The 23961-nt window shown below is 41.0% G+C and overlaps 1 protein-coding gene, 1 long non-coding RNA gene and 1 pseudogene across 5 annotated transcripts in view; 2 read left to right on the forward strand and 1 right to left on the reverse strand.

Annotated features, from left to right (window-relative positions):
- cdkal1 (CDKAL1 threonylcarbamoyladenosine tRNA methylthiotransferase) overlaps window positions 1-23961 on the forward strand; it is a 304188-nt gene that overhangs the window by 61197 nt on the left and 219030 nt on the right. The window lies entirely within an intron of this gene.
- LOC148896589 (uncharacterized) lies at window positions 7784-9176 on the reverse strand. The gene is made up of 3 exons (XR_016115405.1): window positions 9071-9176; window positions 8754-8847; window positions 7784-8651 (listed from the first exon to the last, which is right to left on the reverse strand). It is a non-coding gene; the product is annotated as an uncharacterized LOC148896589 (long non-coding RNA).
- Window positions 7826-8708, forward strand: LOC148896590 (28S ribosomal RNA; annotated as a pseudogene; the record flags this gene model as incomplete).

A 23961-nucleotide genomic window follows, 5' to 3' on the forward strand; every position in this document is an offset into this window, starting at 1 on the left:
GATTGTACAAAGGCACAAAACTTGAATTGGTACTGAAAAATATAGTAATGCACTTTAAGATTAAATGAGACTTTTAAAGAAATGATTTTTTTAAACCACTTACACATACGCATATAAAATCTAAATGTAATGCGTACACCTTACAAAATAAGGAGAGTGATTTTAAATGTGTAATGAAGAAAGTGTTCACCTGTCCTGTAAATCTGTAAATTTCATACATGAAACATACATACACATACAATACATACTGAAAATGTATGGAATTGTATGAACCGTAGAATTCCATCACAGAACTTTTGTTTTGAAGCTGCAGACTAACATTAAAGTGTGGTATGGCAGGCTGTGGGTAATGTTGCTGTCGCTGAGAACTTTGTCAAACTGACGATGGTTCAGACCTCTGAACCGGATGAAATTTACAGTGCGAACAACCACCTCCATGATGTGGTCCATTTTCAGCGACTTGCAACACAATGCCTTCTGGTGCAAAATACAGTGAAATGTCCAGAAACGATCTCCTCCATTCAGGGCTTGTACTTTGTCTTTGAACTTTGTCGCGACACCTGCTTTCTTTCCGACCATGGATGACGCGCCGTCTGTAGCCAGGCTGACAGCGCGGGACCAGTCCACTCCAACTCTGTCCAATACAGCAACGACAGAGCCGAAAATGTCCTCGGCTTTTGTGGTGTCCATCATTGGCAACAACTCAAGAAACTCTTCAGTAACAGTCAATGTCTCATCAACTCCTCGAATAAATATGGCCAGTTGGGCCACGTCTGTGATGTCAGTGCTCTCGTCAATTGCCACGGAACATGCAATAAATCCTCTCTGCTATAGTATTCCTCGTCAGGCTAATATTGGCAAAGGCTTGTCGCTTCTTGGAACATACAAGTTCTGCCGCCTTCATCATGCATCGTTTAACAAAGTCACCGTCGGAATACGGCTTCGATGCTAATGCTAAGATACTAAATTATGAATACACTGGACGCATATGTAAAATTGCATGTACATTTCTATATACGTATGTATTTATATGTACCAGTATATGCATCCACACCCTTGTATATAGTTTTCTGAAATTTGCATATATCAGTACATTTATCTGTCATTAAGTATTGAATAACCTTTTGATTATCTCATCCGTAACTCGAATAATCTCCCACCACCCCTCACAAAAGGTTTGACAGTAAAGTACATGCATCTTCCCATAACACTTTAAGGTAGCCAAAGTTGATATACAGTAAAGTCTCGTTATATCGATATTGGATATATCGATAGTCCCGGTTATATCGATACTATTTCTATGCACGCACGGAGAAAATTACATGCAACCAGGGTCGGATATATCGATAGTCCCGGTTATATCGATATTTTTTCGGACTCCCTTGAATATCGATATAACGAGACTTTGCTGTATATTAAACCTTTTCTCATTTTAAGTAAACTAAACGTTGATATTAATTTGTGTATAAGGTCAGGGCGGGTAGCTCAGGCCCCTGTTTAATAAGTCTTCCTCCTCCAATACTTGATTCAAATGATCAGAATTAAGCATACTGTAGTTCTTCTGCTTCTTGCTGAATATCTTGCTGGAATCAACAAAGTACAAACAACCAGGAAGTATACAGCACGTGAAGGATTGCACCTTAATCCCACATCATAAAAAATTAGCGGGTTTAATACAAGAATTTCCGTTGTTGTGTGAACAATGCAGTATGTTTGTCACCCAGATATATATTGCTCAGCTTCGTAATGTAGAACATTTTTCTTTCCCATTTCATTTGAAACTACCTCATTCATAGACTGTGAGCCCTTTGGATCAACATGCATTAAGGGAGTTTGAACAGACCTTTTAATCAGGTCAGCGGCTATCATTCTAGACTGAAGCGGATTTATCCTTTTTAAGTAATGCATGTTTTGTCAGGGAAGATTCACGAGATAGATCTGCAGGCTACATGTTTAACCAGTGAGACATTCAGGCCCAACAATAGTCACAATGAATGGAGTGCCATGGACGTGCAATGTAGTAAAATCAAGTCTTTAAGCTTGTTTATCAGGAACGGTGATAGGCAAAGCAGTCATCAGAAGGGACAATGGTAATGTGATGGAAGGCTAATCATGTTTAAATCCCTTTTCTTAATGGACTTGACTTTTATCAGCTCAATGGGGCAGGTATTAGTTCCTCTCATTTCCGGAGGCCCTGAAAAGTTTTACAGTCTTTCAATAATGGAATGTCAAGTCAGAGGACATCAAGTTTATCAACAGTGCTTCCGCACCAACTTTGCACTCTTTTATTCATTTTTAGATTGTAACTTTAAGGAGGCTGTGGAAATGTTGCAGAGCCTCTAATGAATTTGCTCTACTGTAATCATATAATATGTGTTGGGGATTTTTTGAAGCCCATACTAGGTGCATTTTTTTTTTTTTTGCCAACATCAAAAGTGTCCCATTCCCAATGTTATCTTTACATTTTTTTAATTGACCTTCTTTATATTCTAAAACTTCTAAATATTTCAATCTTTTTTTGATGATCTGAAACACCTGATCATGAAATAATGCTTACATTAACTATTTGGGTTCATCAAACTGACTAAAAATAGAAATTATTTATTTTCTAAATAATTCTGTCTACACTCAGGCCGAAACTATTTTGACATACTTCTGAAAATTCCACTCAATGATTATTTCAATAAAATAAAATACTGGCTTGGTTTAAGAGGAATGGAGGTGGACTTTTGAAAGGCACATTAACAGGTCTTTGAGGGACAGTTCTAAATGGCATGTATTAACATATTTATATTCAGCACAAACCAATACGTACATTCTTGCTGAAATCATATGATTTCCAGATGCTTGTTTCAAATTCTGTCTTTCACAGTGGCTATAGATTTACAAGGAAGATATGTAAATGGGATTGATTCTAAAATGTTAAAAATATTCTGATTTTGAGCAATTTTAAGAACACGATTTTTTAAAAAATGTTGATAGCACCCACGTTTGAAGCAAAATATATTTTACTTTTCATTTTAAGATTTCAAAGATTGAGGGACGTCAAATCCTATGCAGGGACAAACTGATATTGCACAGCATCCATGTATTATTGTGTGATGCAATGAGTGTGTTTGTGAGTGTGCCCTTGTGTATGTGTGTGTGTGTGTGCGTGTGTGTGCGTGTGTGTGTGTGTGTGTGTGTGTGTGTGTGTGTGTGTGTGTGTGTGTGTGTGTGTGTGTGAATATGAATACATGAATATATTTGGTGTGTATTTGGTGAAATGAGTGGCTGCATAATCACAGCCTGTCACATAGTGACTGTGTCTTTTACAAGGCTTTTCAGAAGAGCAGTCACAAACAACTACAGGCTTTTATCCCTTCATTCTCAGCCCAATGCTTGGTTTTAAGACACTCCACAGGGTTCTTGTGTTATTTTTTCCCCCCGAGCCAATCCTCAATTTTGGGTTGAAGCCCTGAGAGGCCAAGTTAATATAGGATTGGAGATAAAAAGTGGACGTTTCACTCAAGTGTATTGCAAATGAACGAGTCTGTACATTTGAATACCAAGGCCAATTTTGCATTTTGTCAAGGGATTGGTCAAGGGATTGAGTTGAAGTTTAGTTTCGGTGCTTTAAGGAATTATTCCATCCATACTGAAGGGCTCGGTGAGCATGTCATCCAATTTGGTTTTCGAAAGGAACATGACAAAGGAGTAGCAACAATCAGTTTTAAACTAGGCAAAGATATGCTTCTGTGAACGTGAAGTCATTTTCTCGAGGTTCATGTGTTTGATGTTGGTTTTTCTTCAATATTTTTCTGTAATTGTAATTTGAAGGTTAAAACTATGTTGCTCTAGATATTTTTCTCGACGGTAGACTTTTTATATTTACATTTTGTTGTAGCAAATATATACGGTTTCACATATGCTTTGAACATACGCTTCAAATTGTTATTTCTCATTTCTGGTAGACCCAGATCAGTTGTGACCGGCAGTGGCGGGAAAGTAGATATCCAGGAGAGGATAGGACAGGATTAGCAATGTCTGGTGTTTAGAGCTCTCTTTCTTTATCTCGCTCTCTCTCCTGCTGAAGAGGGAGTCTCAATGTTGCGAGAGCGTTTACAAAACAAGGGAGAGTTAAATCTCTCAGTGGGACGCTGGATGGACTCTATTGCGTGTTTACTTCGCAGGGAGCGCTGGAATCTTACTAAAAGACAATTTCCAAGAATATATTCAAAGAATATATATCAAGTGTTCCCTCTTGAATCGCCGAGGGGTATGTTCCAAAATAATCCAAAATGGATCCTTGAAGTTTTTGACTTTTTATTTATTTATTTTTTTTTATCTTTATTTTTTAATCCTTAATCTAGGCTCAGTATTTTAGACATTACATGTCACCATCAACAATTTCTGGCATTTCTATCTTGTTTAAACTCAACCAAACATCTGCAAGAAATTATTATTATTATTATTATTATTATTATTATTATGTCCATTGTCCAGGAGCATTTACATTGTTCATTGGTACAATATTGTTAGCCAATCAGGATGCAGAATACAATGTGTGGGGGAGAGCGGGTTTCTCTGTTCGGGAAAAAAAATGCTGATATTCTTTCTGATGTATTCCTGTATGCTAAGATGTGACTTCGAGTGTTCATGTAAATGCAGTGTAAACATATAATGCCACAAACACCAAATACAGTGGGGCCTCGGTTTACTTACACCTTGTCTTACAAAATTTTCGTTTTACGAACGCTAAATTTATGAAAATTAAACCTTGGCATAAGCACTAATTTTCGGGATACACATGGAGCGCCGACCCACCACGGCTGGCGGAGTAATCTTCGGCGGAAGAACACCAAAACACACGACCGAACAGCGCCCCAGCTGGCCTACCTTTCCACACACCCTTTATCTGAATGCACACGTACTTTTGTTCAGCCGAAGAAAACACAAAACAAAATTACAGTCGAGGAGAACAAGGAGATCATTGAGAAACACGAACGAGGTGTGTGTTTGTCTTATTTAGCGGCTTAGCGAATATGCTAAGTCCACCATTGCTACCATACTTCGCAACAAAACTTTACACAAAGGCTTTATTTACTCGACGCTTTCACGTGACTAACGACAACGAACTATCCCTTAAGGATTATTGGAATGACCATTTCAATGTGTATCATTTTGTTCAGCTGATAGAAAAGGAATGGCATGATGTTACCCTTCGATCCTTGAAAGCAGCATGGAAGAATTTGTGGCCCGCATGCATCCTTGAGAGGGACTTTGAAGGATTTGATCCTCATGACTCTGTTGTTTTGGACGACATTGTTTCCATTGGACAGAACATTGGACTCGAAGTGGATGTAGATGACATTGAGGATCTTGTTGCTGACCATAATGAGGTCCTCAACACAGAGGATTTGATTTTCCTTCAAGAGGACAAGCAGAAGCAAGCCATTCAGGAGTTGTCATCTGAGGGCGAGGAAGAGGAGATGGCTGCAGCATCTAGTGAGAGCATCAAGGCAATGTTGGCTAAGTGGAATGATGTGCAGGCTTTTATTGAACAGTTCCATCGAGAAAAGACTGTGGCTATGAGAATCATCAACATGATGAATGATAATGTGATGCCTCAGTTTCATAAGACCTTACAAGTCAGAAAGCAACGACCATCACAAATGTAAATAAAGTGACTTTATTATACTGTATAAAACCCAACAAGTTGAAAGTACTCAAAATTTTTGTGGCAACTGATGACGTCAAAGTTTTTGATTAGTGAAAATACAATTTCATGAGTTTGATTGGATTGGATTTGCCTTTATTAGTCTCACAGTGGAGAAATTTACATTTCACAGCAGCAAAGTTATGAAAGGAATGAAAATAGAAAAACAAAATACAGGAGCTACTAGAAAGGCAGCCACTCTCGCGGCGCCATCTTGAAGTCAAAAGAACAAAAACATGACAACACAAAGACAGTCATTTATTCTTAAGGGACAACCGACGTCACTTTTTTGTTTCCGAACTGACATAAAAAAAAAATGTTTTATAGCATCTAAAATACCCAAAACACGCAGTATGATATTTTTAGTCAAATGCAAAACACCAATAAAAATAACTTATAGTGTCTAAAAATTACTTCAATTTGAAACCAGAAGTGGCCAGTTTCAGAAGTTCGCGCCACCATGTTCGTGGTGTCACGGCAAGACGTCTTGCCTTGCTCGAGAATCAAAACAATGGCTTCAGATTCTGAGAATATGCTTTCTTGTTACTCATCCAGTTATGAATATGATTCAAATAGTTCTGAAGAAGAAGGCATACATGTGTGCAATCGATTAAAGAATTTATTCCGTGTCATTTTGAGGCATCAGGAGGGGGGGGGGATGTCGCACCCAAAAAAGGCAGAACATGGCGACAAAGCCGTGTAAGGAATTAATCAGCCCGTTTCCACAGGCTGATTAATTCGTTATATGGAGCTTTGTCGCCCTCTTCTGCCTCTTTGTGGTCCTACACGACGTTTTCAGACCAAAGTGCAGCAAAAGGCATTGACGTGATGGAAGGACTGCTACAATGTGTCCTTTTTTTGGTCAGGGGCGTTCTTTCAGTGACGTAACGTAGGGACTCGTCACCAACTCAAAAACAAGACTTCCGCAATATTCAGCGCGAGTCTTAAAACGTAAAATATAGCTATATGCTGTGGAATCTTTGTAAAACATGCTCAGTAGAAGTCATTTGAAGACATTTTAAAAATTATGGACACAACTTGTCCGGAGACGTCGGTTGTCCTTTAAGCACTTTCTGTACCCTCTTTGTTACATAAAGCAGTTCCACATGAAAGAGGAGAGTATCAAAGCGTCTCTTCACCAGTGGATCAGGGACATCATGGTGGAATGTGCATGTCTACTACAAGCTAAATGTTGAAAGCAAACACGCAGCTGTAGCATCCATTGACAAAGAGATTGTCTCACATCTCCTGTCCCACATAAATCCGCTTCAATTCCAAGCCGCGACAGTTCCACATACGCCTCGGCGCTCTGAAGATGTTGAGGTTTTCTTTGGGAGGGACCAGGTTGGATGGGATCAGGAATGAGTACATGAGAGGGACAACTCATATTAGAGGCTTTGGAGAGAAAGTCAGAGAGGCCAGACTGAGAGGGTTTGGACATGTCCAGAGGAGAGAGAGTGACTATATCGGGAGAAGGATGCTGAGCCTTGAACTGCCAGGCAGGAGACCGAGAGGAAGACCGAAGAGGAGGTTTATGGATGTGGTCAAAGAGGACATGAATGTAGCTGGTGTGAGAGAAGAGGATGCACAAAACCGTGATAGATGGAGGGCATTGATTCGCTGTGGCGACCCCTGAGGGGAAAAGCCGAAAGGAAAAGAAGAAACTCTGCGCTGACGCTCCTTCTTATCGCGGGCTCCTCAAACGATGCATTCATCCAGATGCAAACTGTCCAACAGCACCGACCTTTCCGCTGAACAAAGCGGGGCTGTGAAGATGCTGCCCAGTACAGTCGCAAAAAAGCACAATGGCCCCTTTGGTGTCCAGCGATGGCAGTCGAATGGCACCGACATTCCTCCCATTCAAAAACAATACTGGCATATTCATGCTGCCGAAAAGGCGCAGCCCCTCAGCACACTCTCCTCCTTGATGAATGTTGTGGTCAAAAATGCTGAACTACACATTGAAAGCAATTTTAAACAGATGGGTTTTGAGGTGGGACTTGAAAATAGGGAGGGAGTCAATATTACGGATGTTGGGTGGAAGTGAATTCAAGAGTTTGGGAGCAGAGCGGCTGAAAGCTTCGCATCCCATCGTGCTGAGATGGGCAGAGGGCACATAGAACACGGACAAAGGAGTCCAACACGCGCGCGAGTCGGAGGGCGGCGGAATAAACCCGACCCGGCGCATTATTTAAATTAAAGTGAAGGGGGCCCGGCGTCGTCGCCGGGCCCGCGGGTGGGATCCCGGCCCCGCGGGATCCGGGCGCACCCGCCGCGTCAGGGAGGTGGAGCGTGAGCACCCGCGATGGGACCCGAAAGATGGTGAACTATGCCCGGGCAGAGCGAAGCCAGAGGAAAGGTAGAGGCCCGCAGCAGTCCTGACGTGCAAATCGGTCGTCCGACCTGGGTATAGGGGCAAAAGACTAATCGAACCATCTAGTAGCTGGTTCCTTCCGAAGTTTCCCTCAGGATAGCTGGCGCTCGACTCACAGTTTTGTCCGGTAAAGCCAATGACTAGAGGCCTTGGGGCCGAAACGGCCTCAACCTATTCTCAAACTTTAAATGGGGAAGTGGCCCGGCTCGCTGGCTTAGAGCCGGGTATGGAACGCGAAACGCACAGTGTGCCAATTTTGGTATGCTGAAATGGCGCTGCGGGATGAACCGAACGCCGGGTTAAGGTGCCCGATGCCAACGCTCATCACACCCCGCAAAAGGTGTTGGTTGATATGGAGAGCAGGACGGTGGCCATGGAAGTCGGAATCCGCCAAGGAGTGTGTAACAACTCACCTGCCGAATCAACTAGCCCTAAAAATGGCTGGCGCTGTAGCGTCGGGCCTATACCGGGCCGTCACTGGACGGCCGCGAGGGCTACGCCGCGACGAGTAGGAAGGCTGCCGCCGTGCGCGCGGAAGCCTCGGGCGCGAGCCCGGGTGGAGCCGCCGCGGGTGCAGATCTTGGTGGTAGTAGCAAATATATATATATATATATATATATATATGTATAGCATATATTGTGGCCATCAATAGACATTTGTGTTAAGTTAGGCAATACATACATTGCATGTCTTGAAGAACTCTGAGTCATCTTCTCGTAGGTATGAAGGGAGAGCACGAAGGGCCAGACCGCGTCTCGTGTATATCAGGCTTTTCCTTTATCAAAAGCAAGAGGATAAAAGGCAAGTTTTAATTTGGGCAAAGGGACACTACCTTAACATTGCAATACTTGTCTTCAGCATCTCAAACCCAAGACAGTACATGCCCTATGGAGAATTAAGTTTTGGTAAAATTCTGTTCAATATAAAAAATACCTACATGTATTTCATATGCATCGGGCAATTTTAATAATGTAGCATGAATAAAAATGTAAACATACCTTAGATAATGGTGGTGTTCCTCAATTTCCACCCTGGGGCTAAAAGGTTGAATGGAAAAATCAGACAACAAATGTAATCATTTAATTTAATAAAACACCTTGATCCATATTTATTTTTTTAAATTGAATAAATAATCTAATTCTCCAGATTAAATGATGCCATCAAGCCAGTCAGGTGTTTGCAGTTTGATGACTTGGCCTCCAGCAGCTCTCTTAGTATCCTTAATGTGCCAAAAATACATTTAAAAAGACTTGTGTTTACACATGAATGATTTAAAACTGCGCCAATTGTTCATAGTTATATTTTATTTGGCTAGCATTATATTTACTTAGTGCCTTCTTAAAACTGCAGCACAACCGTTGCACGGTGAATGAGCATGACTTCTTGTGCTGCCGTTTGCAAGCAAAGCTAACTCAAAGCACCAACCTGGCGTTGCAGCCTCTGTGTGGCGGATTTTGGGTGACCCTTATCACTGTTAAGTTCATTAGTTAGTTAAGTTTGATTATTCTGGGACCTTCACCGACACAAACATGACTTGCAACACCCTGTGATAGATATTACTCCATCACCGCTGAAAAAAACCTGTGCGGTACAATTCTCTTAATAACACTGCTGTGTCTTTCGACAAACAAGATGTTTAAGAAACATTCCCACTTACCACTGAAGATCTCGTGACATTAGGAGAAGTCCTTGGCTCAGATAATGCAGCAGTGGATGATGACATCAGTCGCAAGCACGACCACAAACTAGCATATTTGCGAGCTTTCAAAGGCGACAAGAGCCCCAAACGGACTTTCCAAAATATTCCGTCTTGTGCAGCAACTACAGCATTGACACACTGGGTCCTTGTACTATATATATATATATATATATATATATATATATATATATATATATATATATATATATATATATATATATATATGAATTAAATAATATTTTTTCTCTTTCCACCCTAATTTAAGATAAATAATCCGTTGGTCTCTGCCTGATTCAGCCGTTTGCTCAAAAGATTTGAGTAAACGATTGCCATTAACTCAAAAGTATTGATCTACTGCAAATTAAAAACGCATGACTCATTCAGGAAACTCAAAACGTTTGAGTTTTTGAAACACAAAATCGGCTTTTGAGTTTACGGACCTTAATGACCTTCAAGGACAACCGATGTCACTTTTTTGTTTCCTACTGACATCAGAAAAATGTTTCATAGCATCTAAAATACTCAAAACACGCAGTATGATATTTTTATTCAAATGCAAAACACCAATAAAAATGACTTAAAGTGTCCAAAATCTGAAAAAAATTGAGCTGCGAATTGGCATTTTTAGAAAGTCCTGCCCCCAGTTCGTGACGTCACGCCAAGACGTCTTGCATTGCTGGACAATCAAAACAATGGCTTCAGATTCTGAGAATATGCTTTCATGTTACACATCCAGTTGATTCAAATAGTTCTGAAGAGGAATGCTTACATGTTTGCAATCGATTTAAGAATTTATTCCGTGCCATCTTGAGGCAACATTGGGGGCAAACGTATCACCAAAAAAGAGGCCAACCTCCGTGTGAGGAATTAATCAACCCATTTCCACATGCTGATAAATTCCTTACATGGAGCTTGGTCGCCTTCTTCTGGCTCTTTTTGGTGCAACATGACGTTTTCAGACTAAACAAGTACAGCAAAATATATTGATGTGATGATTGATTGATGTGACGTCACGTACGGACTCGTCACCAACTCAAAAACAAGACTTCCGTAGTATTCAGCGCGAGTCTTAAAACGTACAATATAGCTATATGCAGTGGAATCTTTGTAAAATATGCTCAGTAGAAGTCATTTGACGCCGTTTTACAAATTATGGACACAATTTGTCCGGAGACGTCAGTTGTCCTTAGTCAGTAGTACTGTTCAGGTTTACAGTGTACAGTGCAGTGTATTTCTTTCATTACAATAAAATAGCACATTTATTGTGCATAGAATAAGGTATATTGTGTGTAGTTTTAAGGCTTATTTAGTTGAAAATTATATTTTATCAAGACCTGGGAACAGATTATTCTCATTTTAATGGTTTGCTATGGGAAATTAATTGTTGGGAAACACACTTTTCGCCTTACACACTCTGTCTGGGAACCAATTAAGCTTGTAAGCCAAGGCCCCACTGTAGTAGAAATGGTCAGCTTCCGTGTCCATTTCTAGCCACCTTAAAATATTTCTTAAACAGATTCCAAATGTTTGAAGTGTGAAAATAGGTTAACAACTTAAAAATGTCCAAAACGAGTAATGCACTTTCTTAATATGCAGTCAACAAATACAAAATGGTACCATTCAACTGCCTGGACATGAATGGTTAGAATGACGCAACTTCGTTCTGCTCATTCTATCATCTGAAATCAATGTTTTAAAGAAAACATACTCTGTATGTTATCAAGATTTAATGTGTCCCATCATATGGCTCTCTTAACAAGTAAAGCTATACTGTTGTTCTGTGACATGTATTACTAATACACGTCATGACATGTCATGACATGTCATGACGTGTAGTACTAAAACAAAAATCACTATTTGTACAGTATGCTTATCTATGACCACTTTTTTGTCCAGCATACAATTTAAATTTGATTTTATATTAACCTATTCTTGAATATTTACATATTTGCTTTACTGCCAAACACGCTTGTATTTTGACAACTTCACACCTTTTTGCCACTCACTATTGACTAAGACCATCCTATCTAAATTTACCAGCTCTGACCATCTCCAACATACTTCGTGTGGGTGTTCATAAAACATTTTGGCTTCTTTTTGGTTTTTACGATTCCTGTACCACTGGAAATACTCGACAGTCACCAGAGGAACTTATGGTCGAACTCCAATCCGCTTTGGCTGTCGGATCGTCTCGTGATTCCGGTCGTTTATCCGGACCGCGAACGAGAACACGGACGAGAACACGTACGATCTCCACCCACCTGTACCCGCTGTTGAGGGCTAACCTGGGCGCTGCCTGTCTCTGGACGTTGCTGGTTGCTATCATGTCGCTCCTCCAACGACCCGTTGGACGGCTGCAGTATTCGGCGTCAGAGCTGCTTGAACTCCGCTCCCGGTGGACGAGCGTGCCACAGGCGATTTTCCGATTCCCGGAAATCGCTCGCCGCCCTTCCCGGAGGTATATCCACCGCGGATCACGTCGAGACTTTCACCTCGACGACTCCAAGGATATCACCTCCCTGTGGTCATCTTTCCGCCGGCCACGCAGAGGTTACAGCCGCTCCGTGCAACACCGTGTGTTGGCCGGCCTGGCTAGGTCGGCCAATGCCCCTCAAAATGACACCACCAGCGTCACTTTCGGCCTCCTGAACATCCGCTCACTTACGGGTAAGGGTTGTCTTATCCAAGACATCCTTAGTGACCGTAAGCTGGACTTCTTCTGTTTGAATGAGACCTGGCAAACGGCGGGGGACTTTTCCGAGTTGAACGACACGACGCCACCTGGGTTTGTTTACCTCTCAAAACCCCGCCTCTCGGGCCGAGGAGGCGGTCTCGCGATATTTTACCGCGAGATCTGGAAAGTCACTCAAGTACCAGTCCCGGAAACTCTCTCATTTGAATGCCTTGCGTGTCAAATTTCTGGTCCATCTCCCACAGTTATAGCCACTGTATATCGTCCCCCTAAACCACATCGTGACTTTTTAAAAGACTTCTCAGCCGTCCTCACACACCTCTCCACTCTGTCACCAAATATTATTATCCTTGGGGACTTCAACATACACATTGACAATTCCACCCATCCCCTCACCAAAGACTTTATTTCCTCATTGGAGAGTTTTGGCTTACACCAATTCTCTGATTTCCCCACGCATATAAAAGGGCATACCCTGGACTTAATATGCTGCTGTGGTTTTACCCCCACCAACTGCACAGCAAACGAACTTCCTGTAACGGACCATTTCCTCGTCTCATTTAACGTTCCCATCACACTCTCTCTCCCCAAGCCACCGCGCATCATCACTTATCGGAACATCCAACACATTGACACTGTCACCCTCACTGCAATGGCTGCCAACCTCAAACCGGACTACAACTCCCCCCCTGATGAACTTGTTTCCCAATACAACACGGACCTTGCACACATGCTCAACACCCTTGCTCCTGTTAAATCCCGGTCAGTCCAATTCACTCGATCCGCCCCTTGGTTCACCGCCCAACTCCGCTCCACCAAGGCGAAAACTCGGCAGCTGGAAAGACTTTACAGAAAGACCGGCCTCACCACCCACCAGGACATGTACACAGCTCACCTCAGCCACTACAAGGACTCTATCACACGCGCAAAATCGGAATACTATTCTGGACTGATTGATGCTAACAGTGGGAATTCACGGACTCTGTTTTCCCTATACAACAAAATCATTCAACCCTCTATCTCTCTCCCCCCACACTTTCACTCCTCAGATATCTGCAACGCACTACTTCTGTTTTTCACTGAAAAGATCAACAAGATCCACCAGCACCTCGGCTCCTCTGTATCCCCCCCTCCCCCAACCTTCCTACTCCCTATCAACTGCTGTCGTCTTTTGAACTCCCTCATCCCTCCTTACTTTCTGACCTCATCACCAAGTCCAAGAATTCCACCTGTCAACTTGACCCCCTCCCTACTGTCCTCATCAAATCTTGTCTACCTGCTCTCCTCCCTTTTATTTCAGCTATTATTCACTCCTCACTGTCCACTGGAATTGTTCCTGTCCCTCTTAAAACCGCAGCTGTAACACCAATCCTGAAAAAACTTGGTTCAGATCTCAATGATTTCAATAACCTACGTCCAATTTCGCATCTTCCATTTATCGCTAAAATTCTCGAAAAAACCGTCGCCTGTCAACTCCACTCTCACCTCACTCACAATAACCTCTACGAACAATTCCAGTCTGGTTTCCGTCCCCGCCACAGCACTGAATCAGCCCTCATAAAAATCACGAACGACCTTCTCATAGCAGCAGATACCGGCTCCCTCTCTATTCTCATCCTTCTTGATTTATCTGCGGCCTTTGACACCATTTCTCACCCCATCCTGCTCAACCGACTCTCCACTCTAGGCGTGACACACACCCCACTCAGTTGGTTTCACTCCTACCTCACTGGCCGCTCACAGTTTATCCAAATTACCTCATTCACTTCACGGTCCTCCCCTGTGTCTTCTGGTGTGCCCCAAGGTTGTGTCTTGGGGCCCCTTCTCTTTATTATATACCTTCTTCCCCTTGGTGATATCTTCCGCAAATTTGGAATTCATTTTCACTGCTTCGCGGATGACACCCAGCTCTACCTCTCCAGTAAACCCGACGCCTCTCTTCCACCTGCATCCCTTACACTTTGCCTCTCAGAAATCAAATCCTGGTTTTCTCATAAATTTCTCAAACTAAACAGCGAAAAAACTGAACTTCTCCTTGTCGGTACAAAATCCACCCTTCACAAAGCAAACAGTTTCTCTCTCACCATTGACAATTCTACCGTGTCCCCCGCCCTTCAGGTTAAGAGCCTGGATGTCATCCTTGATAGCACACTATCTTTTCACTCCCACATAAATAACATATATCGGCAGCTGGAAAGACTTTACAGAAAGACCGGCAGGTCTTTCTGTAAAGTGTTCTGTAACATAACCCGGTCTGCATATTTTCACCTCCGCAATATCAATCGTCTCCGTCCCTCTCTCACCCCTCACACCACTGCTATCCTCGTCCACAGTCTCGTCACCTCCCGTATCGATTATTGTAATTCACTTCTTTTCGGGGTCAATCAAAAATGTCTCCATGAACTCCAACTAGTCCAAAATTCCTCAGCCCGGATCATCACAAAAAAACCCTCATTTTACCACATCACTCCTGTCCTCCAACAGCTCCACTGGCTCCCTGTTAAACTCCGTATTGAATTCAAGATACTTCTGTTTACATTTAAAGCCATCCATAACCTTGCCCCCCCCTATCTGTCTGACCTAATTCAAATCTCCGTTCCTACTCGGGCCCTCAGATCCTCTTCCTCCCTCCACCTCTACACGCCCTCTGCCCATCTCACAACGATGGGGTGCAGAGCTTTCAGCCGCTCCGCTCCTAAACTCTGGAACTCACTTCCACCCAACATCTGCAACATTGACTCCCTTCCTACTTTCAAATCTCACCTGAAAACCCACCTCTTTAAACTTGCTTACATGGTCTAATTTATTATGCTGTTTTATTATTTATTGCTTTATGCATGATTTTACTGTTTTGTGTGTTGTCTTTGTTGTAAAGTGTCCTTGAGTGTTCAGAAAGGCGCTTGTAAATTAAATGTATTATTATTATATAAGACACCAGCTGTCAGTGGAAATGGAGGTCATTTTTTTGCAATTAAGTTGGTTTTACTTTGCAAAATTATTTTGACGTAACCACCTGTTATTTGGGACTCCTTAATTTGAGCTCTTAAGAGTGGGGATAGAACACCCACCCCCCTAAAAATGTTTTAGGAGGCCCAAATGCCACAATTTATTGTAGCAGATGTGAAGTTTTACTTGAGCTTACAAAGAAACATACTTAGAGCGGTGATATAATAAAAGAGGATTTGTGCCCATAGTTGTGCACAACAATATGAACCATATTGTCAAACTTGCAGTCAACTTTTGAGTCACCAACCAGATTATCCTTAAATGCTGTTCCCTCCATTGAAACAAATATAACTGTCTGAGATTTCCTGCTGTAAATCATGTCAATACATTTTCTTTAGGACAGAACTTTGTGTTTCATTATCATTAAAATGTATACAATGTTCGATTAAAAACAAATACACGTGTGGACCAAATTGTTGGGTCCCTGCTGTAAAAGAATGAGAAACAGACAACATTATATTACGTCTCTTTCACATTCTTTGTCATCATAATCAAAATCGGGGTGTTTCAACGAGGCAAGAACTACTCTTAGCAAAGCATACGAAAAGGAAAAAAAATCCAGTCAAAGCTCAAAGGTATTCTCCCTCATGGAAGTAGCAATGCATGACTGATATGGTGAATTTCACTCGTCAAAATAGTGTGTAGATCTGTGTATGCAGTAAGCAGCTCACCAAACATACCGTTACAGCCCCTTCACTTTGTCTACAAAGTTGCAGAACATTCAAGTACATGCTGGTTCTCATCATGATGCGAACGCTGCATATGTTTTACCTTTGATTAGGGTGCTGTCCAACTGTTTGACGGGTTTTCACCCGTCATGATTGGACAACCTCCATGTGAAGCGAGTGTTATTTCAATTCACGAGAAGTGTCCACAAAATCAGTATTGACAGGAAAATGTTTAAACGATTAAAAGATTGTGCAATAATTGAATTGGAAGAAACATGCCTTTTATTTGATAGCAATAGAAAAATGTTGTTCTGACAAATCTGTTAACAACTGATAGTTGAGTCCATTTCAATGGCTTTCATGTTCTTTGGCTTTTTCCTTCAGGTAATTTTTCTCTCAGCTGGTGATGACAGATGAGAGCAAAGTCACACACCATTCCAGCTCTTTGCCTTACATTCTCTCACTCAGTTATCGCCGCTCCACTTTTGTGCCTTCACTCAGCCTGGTGACTCAAGTTTTCCACCTCCTTTACTCACAATTGTCCACTTTTTTTGTCTTTGGTTCTCCAGTTGAAGCGTACGTGTCAAAGTGGATCTAAAAAGGCTTCACACTTGCTCGTGGTTGAAAAATATTCTCCCTTCCAAATCACATCATAGATATTTGATTAGAGTCAGGTCTAATCAATGTTCGATTGGACTCTGGATTTGATGATATGGATATGGGCTTTGGGTTATTGTTTTGCTGAAAAATGATGGATCTCTCTGTTTTTCATTTTCAGCTTTCTTTCAGAAGCTGGAATGTTATGTGTTAACACTTTTTGGTCTTTGGATCTGTTCTTAGTTGCCTCCTCCTTGGTTAAGGGCCCACCTCAAGAAGAAAAAAAACTGTCATAAAGCATGACACCGCCACCATCATGCTTCACCTCAGATAATGATGATACCGCATGATAAGTTGGATTGGATTGGATATGCCTTTATTAGTCTCACAGTGGAGAAATTTACATTTCACAGCAGCAAAGTGATCAAAGGAATGAAAGTAGAAAAACGAAATACATGAGCTGCTGGAAAGGCAGCCACTTACTTGTTTTTGTTGTTTTACTTTTGTACCTTGAAAGTCCTTTTGTAACTTGAAGCAACAGTTTCCTGTTGAATCATTTTGTAACTTGAACATTTTAAGTGAAGATACATTCCTAATTAGATGTACAGACACTCCCCAACTTACGAACATTCGAGTTCCGAATAACTGTACGTACAAACATTTTTGCGGGTACAGTATGTCGAAAAATGTTCGAATAGAGACGCTTCAGGTTAGATTTGTTATTGCACTGCTTTTTTCCAGCCGAGCTCACTTACCATTGGCTGCGCAGAGTATGTGGGCGGGGAGGAAATCTCTCTTCCCAGTTGACGCTCCAGAAGGGCGCGATGCCTGACAAAAACTAATTCAGTAATTACGTGCCAGCAGCTTCAGTAATGGCTTATTGAAGACCCAAGGATCTATGTCATCGTACTGCAGTAGGTGTGAATTTATTTTACGACTGTTAGAGCGTCTGTGTTTTATACTTCCGCATTCAGTGTTTTACTTCAACATACATTCTATACAAAATATAGCACTGAAGCAAATTATGAACAAATTCACCTTGCAAACGACAACTCGGAACGTATGTCGTTCATATCATCTCTGATAGTGAATTGTCATCAAATAATGAGTAGTTTTACTTTATTTGAATGTTAGTGAATAAATGTATTATTATTATTGCTGTTGTTGTTGTGCCAATTACCATTTTATATTTGGATAAATTTATTATTATTATTATTATTATTATTATTATTATTATTATTATTATTATTATTATTATGTGGGGAGCGTCTGTATCACAGTACGCGAAGAAGAAGGTGAGAGAACATTGTCATATTTGTGATACAAAACAGCCAATGCTTTACACCCATTCCTGCAACTCCTTTAATGTAGCTGTCGGCCCCTCACTGCCGCCTTGACCAGATTTTTCTTGTCTTTTCATCAGTTTTGGATGGACATCAAGTTCTTGAAAAAGTTTTGGTTACGCTCTATTTCTTCCTCTTGTGTGTGGGTGTCTTCACTGTGTCCTGTGGTATATTTGATGCTTTGGAAATTATTTTGCATGCTTTTCTTGACCTTGGACAAAGAGTTCGCTGTGATTCTGTGTATCTCTTGTGGACTCTGACTTCTGTTGTAAAATGACGACCAATATGTCAACAAAACCATGGTAGAACAGTTCAAGTTGGTGAATTAGAGGCACTTCTTCATGCTAGCTAGTTTAGTGCGACTCACTGATTTGATTCATTTGATTAATTTTGAACACATCTCCAGTAGTATGAGGCCATGCACTTTGTGCGATCCCGTGAGTTCCACAAAGTATCTACTTGTCTTCCCCTCTGTAAAACGTCTGTGTAAGCTCTCAGTCGTACAGGAGTGGTCCATCGATGAGAAGGTTTCTTCAGCCGTCATCTGTACTTTTTTGAAGGTGTCGGACGTTTCGCCTCCTATCCAAGAAACTTCGTCAGCGAACTAAAGTCTTACTGGTCGTATCGGCCCTATTTATATATCCCTAATGTCCAGACATAGCGGCGCCGGACACAGCTATGATAGGTCCCTACTCTCAGGTTGGGGGGAGCAGAGGACCACTCCTTATGGCCCCACTGATTGTTCCTACATTCCTGATTAACGACTGGCCTGTTTGCCCTACTCCCTCCGGTATCACCTCATCAGCATTCCGAATGTTGCCTAACCTGTGTTGCCTAAGCAGGATATTGTATGAACGATCCAAATTGAACCTCACCCCACCGAACCGGTTTAATTAAGGATTTAGTTGTTCTCGCTTCTTTTACTCCCCTTTCAAACCATCTTTGTTCTTTCGCTAAGATTTTTAACCTCATTGTCGTCAAATGAGTGGTTGCTAGCTTTTAGGTGCAAATGTACTGCCGATTGAGATAGGAGGCGAAATGTCCAACACCTTCAAAAAAGTACAGATGACGGCTGAAGAAACCTTCTCATTGATCCCCTCTGTAAAGTTTTAAATTATTTTTCTGATTCAGTTATACAATATATAGGACAGATTCATTGTATAAATGTATGAAATTGTTACAAATTAATTGGCTGTATTTTAATATTATTCCAGAATTTACAACTTTATTTAAATAAAGAATTTACAACTTTATTTACCAATTTACAGTCACCATTACATTTACCATTTACACATTTATCCCTTTCATAACTACGCTCAGTATGTCAAGTATGTATGTCAAGCTTTTTTGTTATATTAAAGATGATACAGCGCTTCTTAGTAATAGTGGAGTCAATAGAAGGACGGGTTAGTGTTCAACCCGACTTCTGTCTAGTCCTGTTCAAATGTCAACAATTTGTATTTTTTCTTTATTTTAGTTTCATGTGGCCTGTTTAGGATTGTTTTGTCATTCTTACACCTTTTAAATTAATATATTCATTCATTCACTCTAATTAGTTTCTTATCTTGGGTGACAGAAGAATATTGTATACAGTGCTCCTTTTTTGCTTAAGACTGTGACATAACAATGCGCATAAAAACAAAATAAATAAATTTGGACATGTACAAAAACACGGGTGTATCAGGATGAAAGATGCAAATCAAAGATATAAGAGATCAAACCACACAGCTCGTTGGCAGGTGGCTTTCACAGATTCAGAATGGTGTCTGCATTGATTTCACCTTTCACCTACTTACTTTATCGTTGGGTGGTGCTTCATTCAGTATCAATAGCAAAAAACAATGTTTCCACAAACAAGGGAAACTTTTCAGGGGGTAAAAAGTTTTTACCAATTTGTGGAGCAATTGTTGTCATGCATCATTTGAAATAGCTATTAATCAAAGTCATGTAACTTGCACTTTAAATAGCCATTGAAAGGTTAATGTATACTTTATGAATACTACCATGTCATTATCTTAACTGTAATAAAACTAACACTTGCCAATCGAAACAGCGCATTGCCTTAAAATAATTCTACTTAAATGAATGAATAAATAAAAGCTGCATTTCATCACATTTGTTTTCAAACTGTTGAAAATGATTCTTCACAAATGAGTCAATATATAAAAGGCTGTTGAGGGGCTGCCTTGACATGGACGATGAGTGCAGGGAAATGCCAGTGTGAGATGGAATTGATCTGACAGCTGGCATATGGAGAGTACCGCACTGACCCGGCGTACACACACGCATGCAAGCAGGGAGCACCTGCCTCTCCACCTCGCTTGTTCTTTTGAATGAGCTGAAACTTTTCAATGACACGAACGGCACGAGGAACAGAAATGAGGTGGACAGACAAGAATCTGTTTTCACCATTTGTTTGGTCACATTTGTCATAATAGAGTTGGAAAGGTGACCATTATGTATTTAGTGTGTGTGTGCTTGTGTGCGTGCGTGTGTGTGTGTGTGTGTGTGTGTGTGTGTGTGTGTGTGTGTGTGTGTGTGTGTGTGTGTGTGTGTGTGTGTGTGAGAGAAGGTGTGTGTGAGAAGGTGTGAGAGACATGACTCACTCAGGTGGCAGGTGTGCGTCCGTAACAGCCAGCTTAGCAGCTGCTGTGTTCCTCCAGTATTTTTCTATAAACACAGAGGGATGTGATACTCAACCAAACCGATGTTGAAATTTGATCAACCAGGATCAGTTCATTAACGGACAAAGAGAGTGTGGATACTACAAACCTTTGCAAACACTCCCAAATTTTAACACAAACATTTGACAGTTGATTCGCACGATGTCCTGAACCAAAAACGTTTTTCAACAGTTTTTTAAACATGCTGTTTGTTCAACATGTTTAGCTTCTGTGACAAAATAAGATAGTTCACAGTGTAATTGAATCCCTGGTGAGCTGCTGTTTTTTCCCCATGTTGAAAATGTTTCATTGTTAGTAAAACGTGCCTTCAAAAGACTGCTTTACAAGTTATTTTCCACTGCAGATAACATTCGCTCCCACGCTTAATGTTGCCCTCCTTCATGCGCCTTGAGGGTGACAAATTACAGCTGTATCTCTTGAGAAACTTTGAAATAACACACGGCGATGAAGACCGAGGGAGGACACACTTGACTTCTCAGTGGATGTCACATCCATCGTCTATAAGTTAAAGCTTCCAGATATGCTTGATATACATTAAGTCATGTAAGATGACAAGAGGACTTTTGACCTTTCAATGGCTCATGCTGAAACCTCGAGGGGGGATTGTCGAAGTGGTGCACGTCGTGAAAGAGACTGGAAGATGTGATGGAAATAGAAATAAATGGCAGCATGAAGAGTTGTTCAAAATCAAGACTATGCAGGGAGCTAAAAAGAGGTCATGACTGAGGTAATGTTAAACTTGTTGATTGTTGCAAAGGAATTACTGTCACTGCGACAGCCATCAAGCCACATTCATTTACAGTTAATCACGAGTCTTAAAAGGCTTTTGCTTCAGTATTTAGTGGGGCATCATTCTTATTTTCTAAGAACGCTGATACGTCTGTGTAAGCTCTCAGTCGTACAGGAGTGGTCCATCGATGAGAAGGTTTCTTCAGCCGTCATCTGTACAAAAGTGAAGGTTTCGGACGTTTCGCCTCCTATCCAAGAGGCTTCGTCAGCGCTGACGAAGCCTCTTGGATAGGAGGCGAAACATCCGAAACCTTCACTTTTGTACAGATGACGGCTGAAGAAACCTAAGAACGCTGATGGAGATCCTGCCATCAAGCCAGAAAACAATTTAACCAAACAATATTTGGAGTGACACGAGCCCCATGCCTTCAACTTGGCCATAGGTGCATGTACTGTACACCATGTGCAAAAACCGATGAAGCACAGACACAGGCACTACAAGATGCCAACCTCTGGAAGGCATGAGGTCACTGGGTTGTTGCTTGAATATACCCGGGGCAGTCCTTAACCTCTGAGGTGCTATAAACAAACAGACAGATAGCTGGATATACACGGAAGGAATACTGCGGTGGGGAAATTAGGCCGCATGTGGTATATGGGCTACTCCCTTTCCTGGCTGCCTGAGTATTATTGTAGCTTGACATTGACTTTGACATGCAATTTTGTTGTTCAAAAGATGCTGTTGAACTGGACAGTTTCATAGACCTGGCAAAATTTAATGTGTACATACACACGCTATTTCTCAAACATTTAATGTATACAATATATGAGGAGTATCATCTTTTGGAGTGATGTCGGATGCATTACAGAGAGAAATATACAGTAAAGTCTCGTTATATCGATATTCTCGGGAGTCTGAAAAAATATCGATATAACCGGACTATCGATATATCCGATCCTGTGGCATGTAAATTTTCTCCTTGCGTTCATAGAAATAGTATCGTAATAAGCAGTACTATCGATATAACGAGACTTTACTGTATTTGTCTGATTTACTCATCATTTAATGTTAAATAAATCCTGCAATTTTTATTTGCTCATCCACGTGCCCATGAAAACTATGACTACTCTAATTGATAACACTGTATTGGACTTAATTGGTTTGGAAGACACAAAGGACATTGTGCTGTAATGAAATAGGACCGGTAATAATCAGTGAAGTTAATTAGTTAGACTTCATGTGAAAGTTCAGCAAGTATTTTTGTGGAGATTTATGTTTTACAAAAGACGGCACACGGTAAAATAGGTGGAGCGAAGTAATGAAAGGAATGGAATAATTCTTAAGTACTCATTGGAAAGTATGTAATCAAATCATTGATATCGTGGTTTAAACATTTTGATTGATGCTGTTTTTTTCCTTTCAATTCCATTTTGAAAATATGGCGACGTATGATTAAAATATGTCAAAAGGAATGTTTCATTTAATTTGCTTTTGACAGAAACAGCCTGTTTATTAAACTAAATGAATGAAAGAGATTTGAGTCAACAAAGAAATGGGGTCTCCATTTCTATTCATTTCCAACCAATGGAAAATTACAACACTCCAAATGTATTAAAAAAAAATCACCTCTTCATTCAGCAGCTTTCATCCCCAACAGTTCGCCACCCTTCAAACCTCGCCTTGAACCTTCTTCTTAATTGGTGTCGGCTCAAGCAGTCGTACACAAGGGAGTACGTTTTTTTTCCTCCTCAACACTTAAGTAATGGGCTTTTACATAGAAATTTAATCAGACAGTTGGCTTTGTGCACGCTGCGTGCTTGGCTTTTAAATAGATGTTATTTTTGATAAATAAGGCTGTGTGGTTCAATGCGAAGGCCTTTTAGAGGGACTGATGAGCCACCAATGACCTACTTGAGGGTGCGCTGGGGAGAAGACGTCAGCCGGGGAAATTAACAGCCTGAATGGATGTTTAGACGCTGGTCTTTCACCAGATTTCTCATAGGCTGCGTTTTCTCCAAACATTGCCGCTCTACATCTATTCACATATCTGCTTCCATATGCGTACCTCAATGGGTGTCAAATGTTAAGAACATGTGTTAACAAGATTTAAAAAATAGAGTTTAAAAAAACACCCATATAAAGGTATATAGGCAGACAATCTTTAGAATGTTGAGCTCTCTGATGTAAAAGACCCCCCTTTATGTGAACTTTGGCTTAATTTGATAATTGTTTTTTTTTTATATTTCTTGTTTCTCCTTTCCGCTAGTTCTAGAACATTTTTGAGGCTTACAAGCGGTTTGCGGTTTTATCTACGACAAAATAGTGAGGTGGAAAGAAAACGATTTCTCCGGATTTTTGATATCTCCCAGGTCACTGGGCATGTGCCATTCCACTTTAACAAACGCTTGTATTGTAATAATTCATGATCTCGAAACCAATCATGGTTGTTTATGCTTCAACTACCTTCCCA

Source organism: Hippocampus bargibanti, linkage group LG06 (genome assembly GCF_051943395.1).
Source record: "Hippocampus bargibanti isolate YZ-2025 linkage group LG06, ASM5194339v1, whole genome shotgun sequence".
Taxonomy (NCBI): Eukaryota; Metazoa; Chordata; class Actinopteri; order Syngnathiformes; family Syngnathidae; genus Hippocampus; species Hippocampus bargibanti.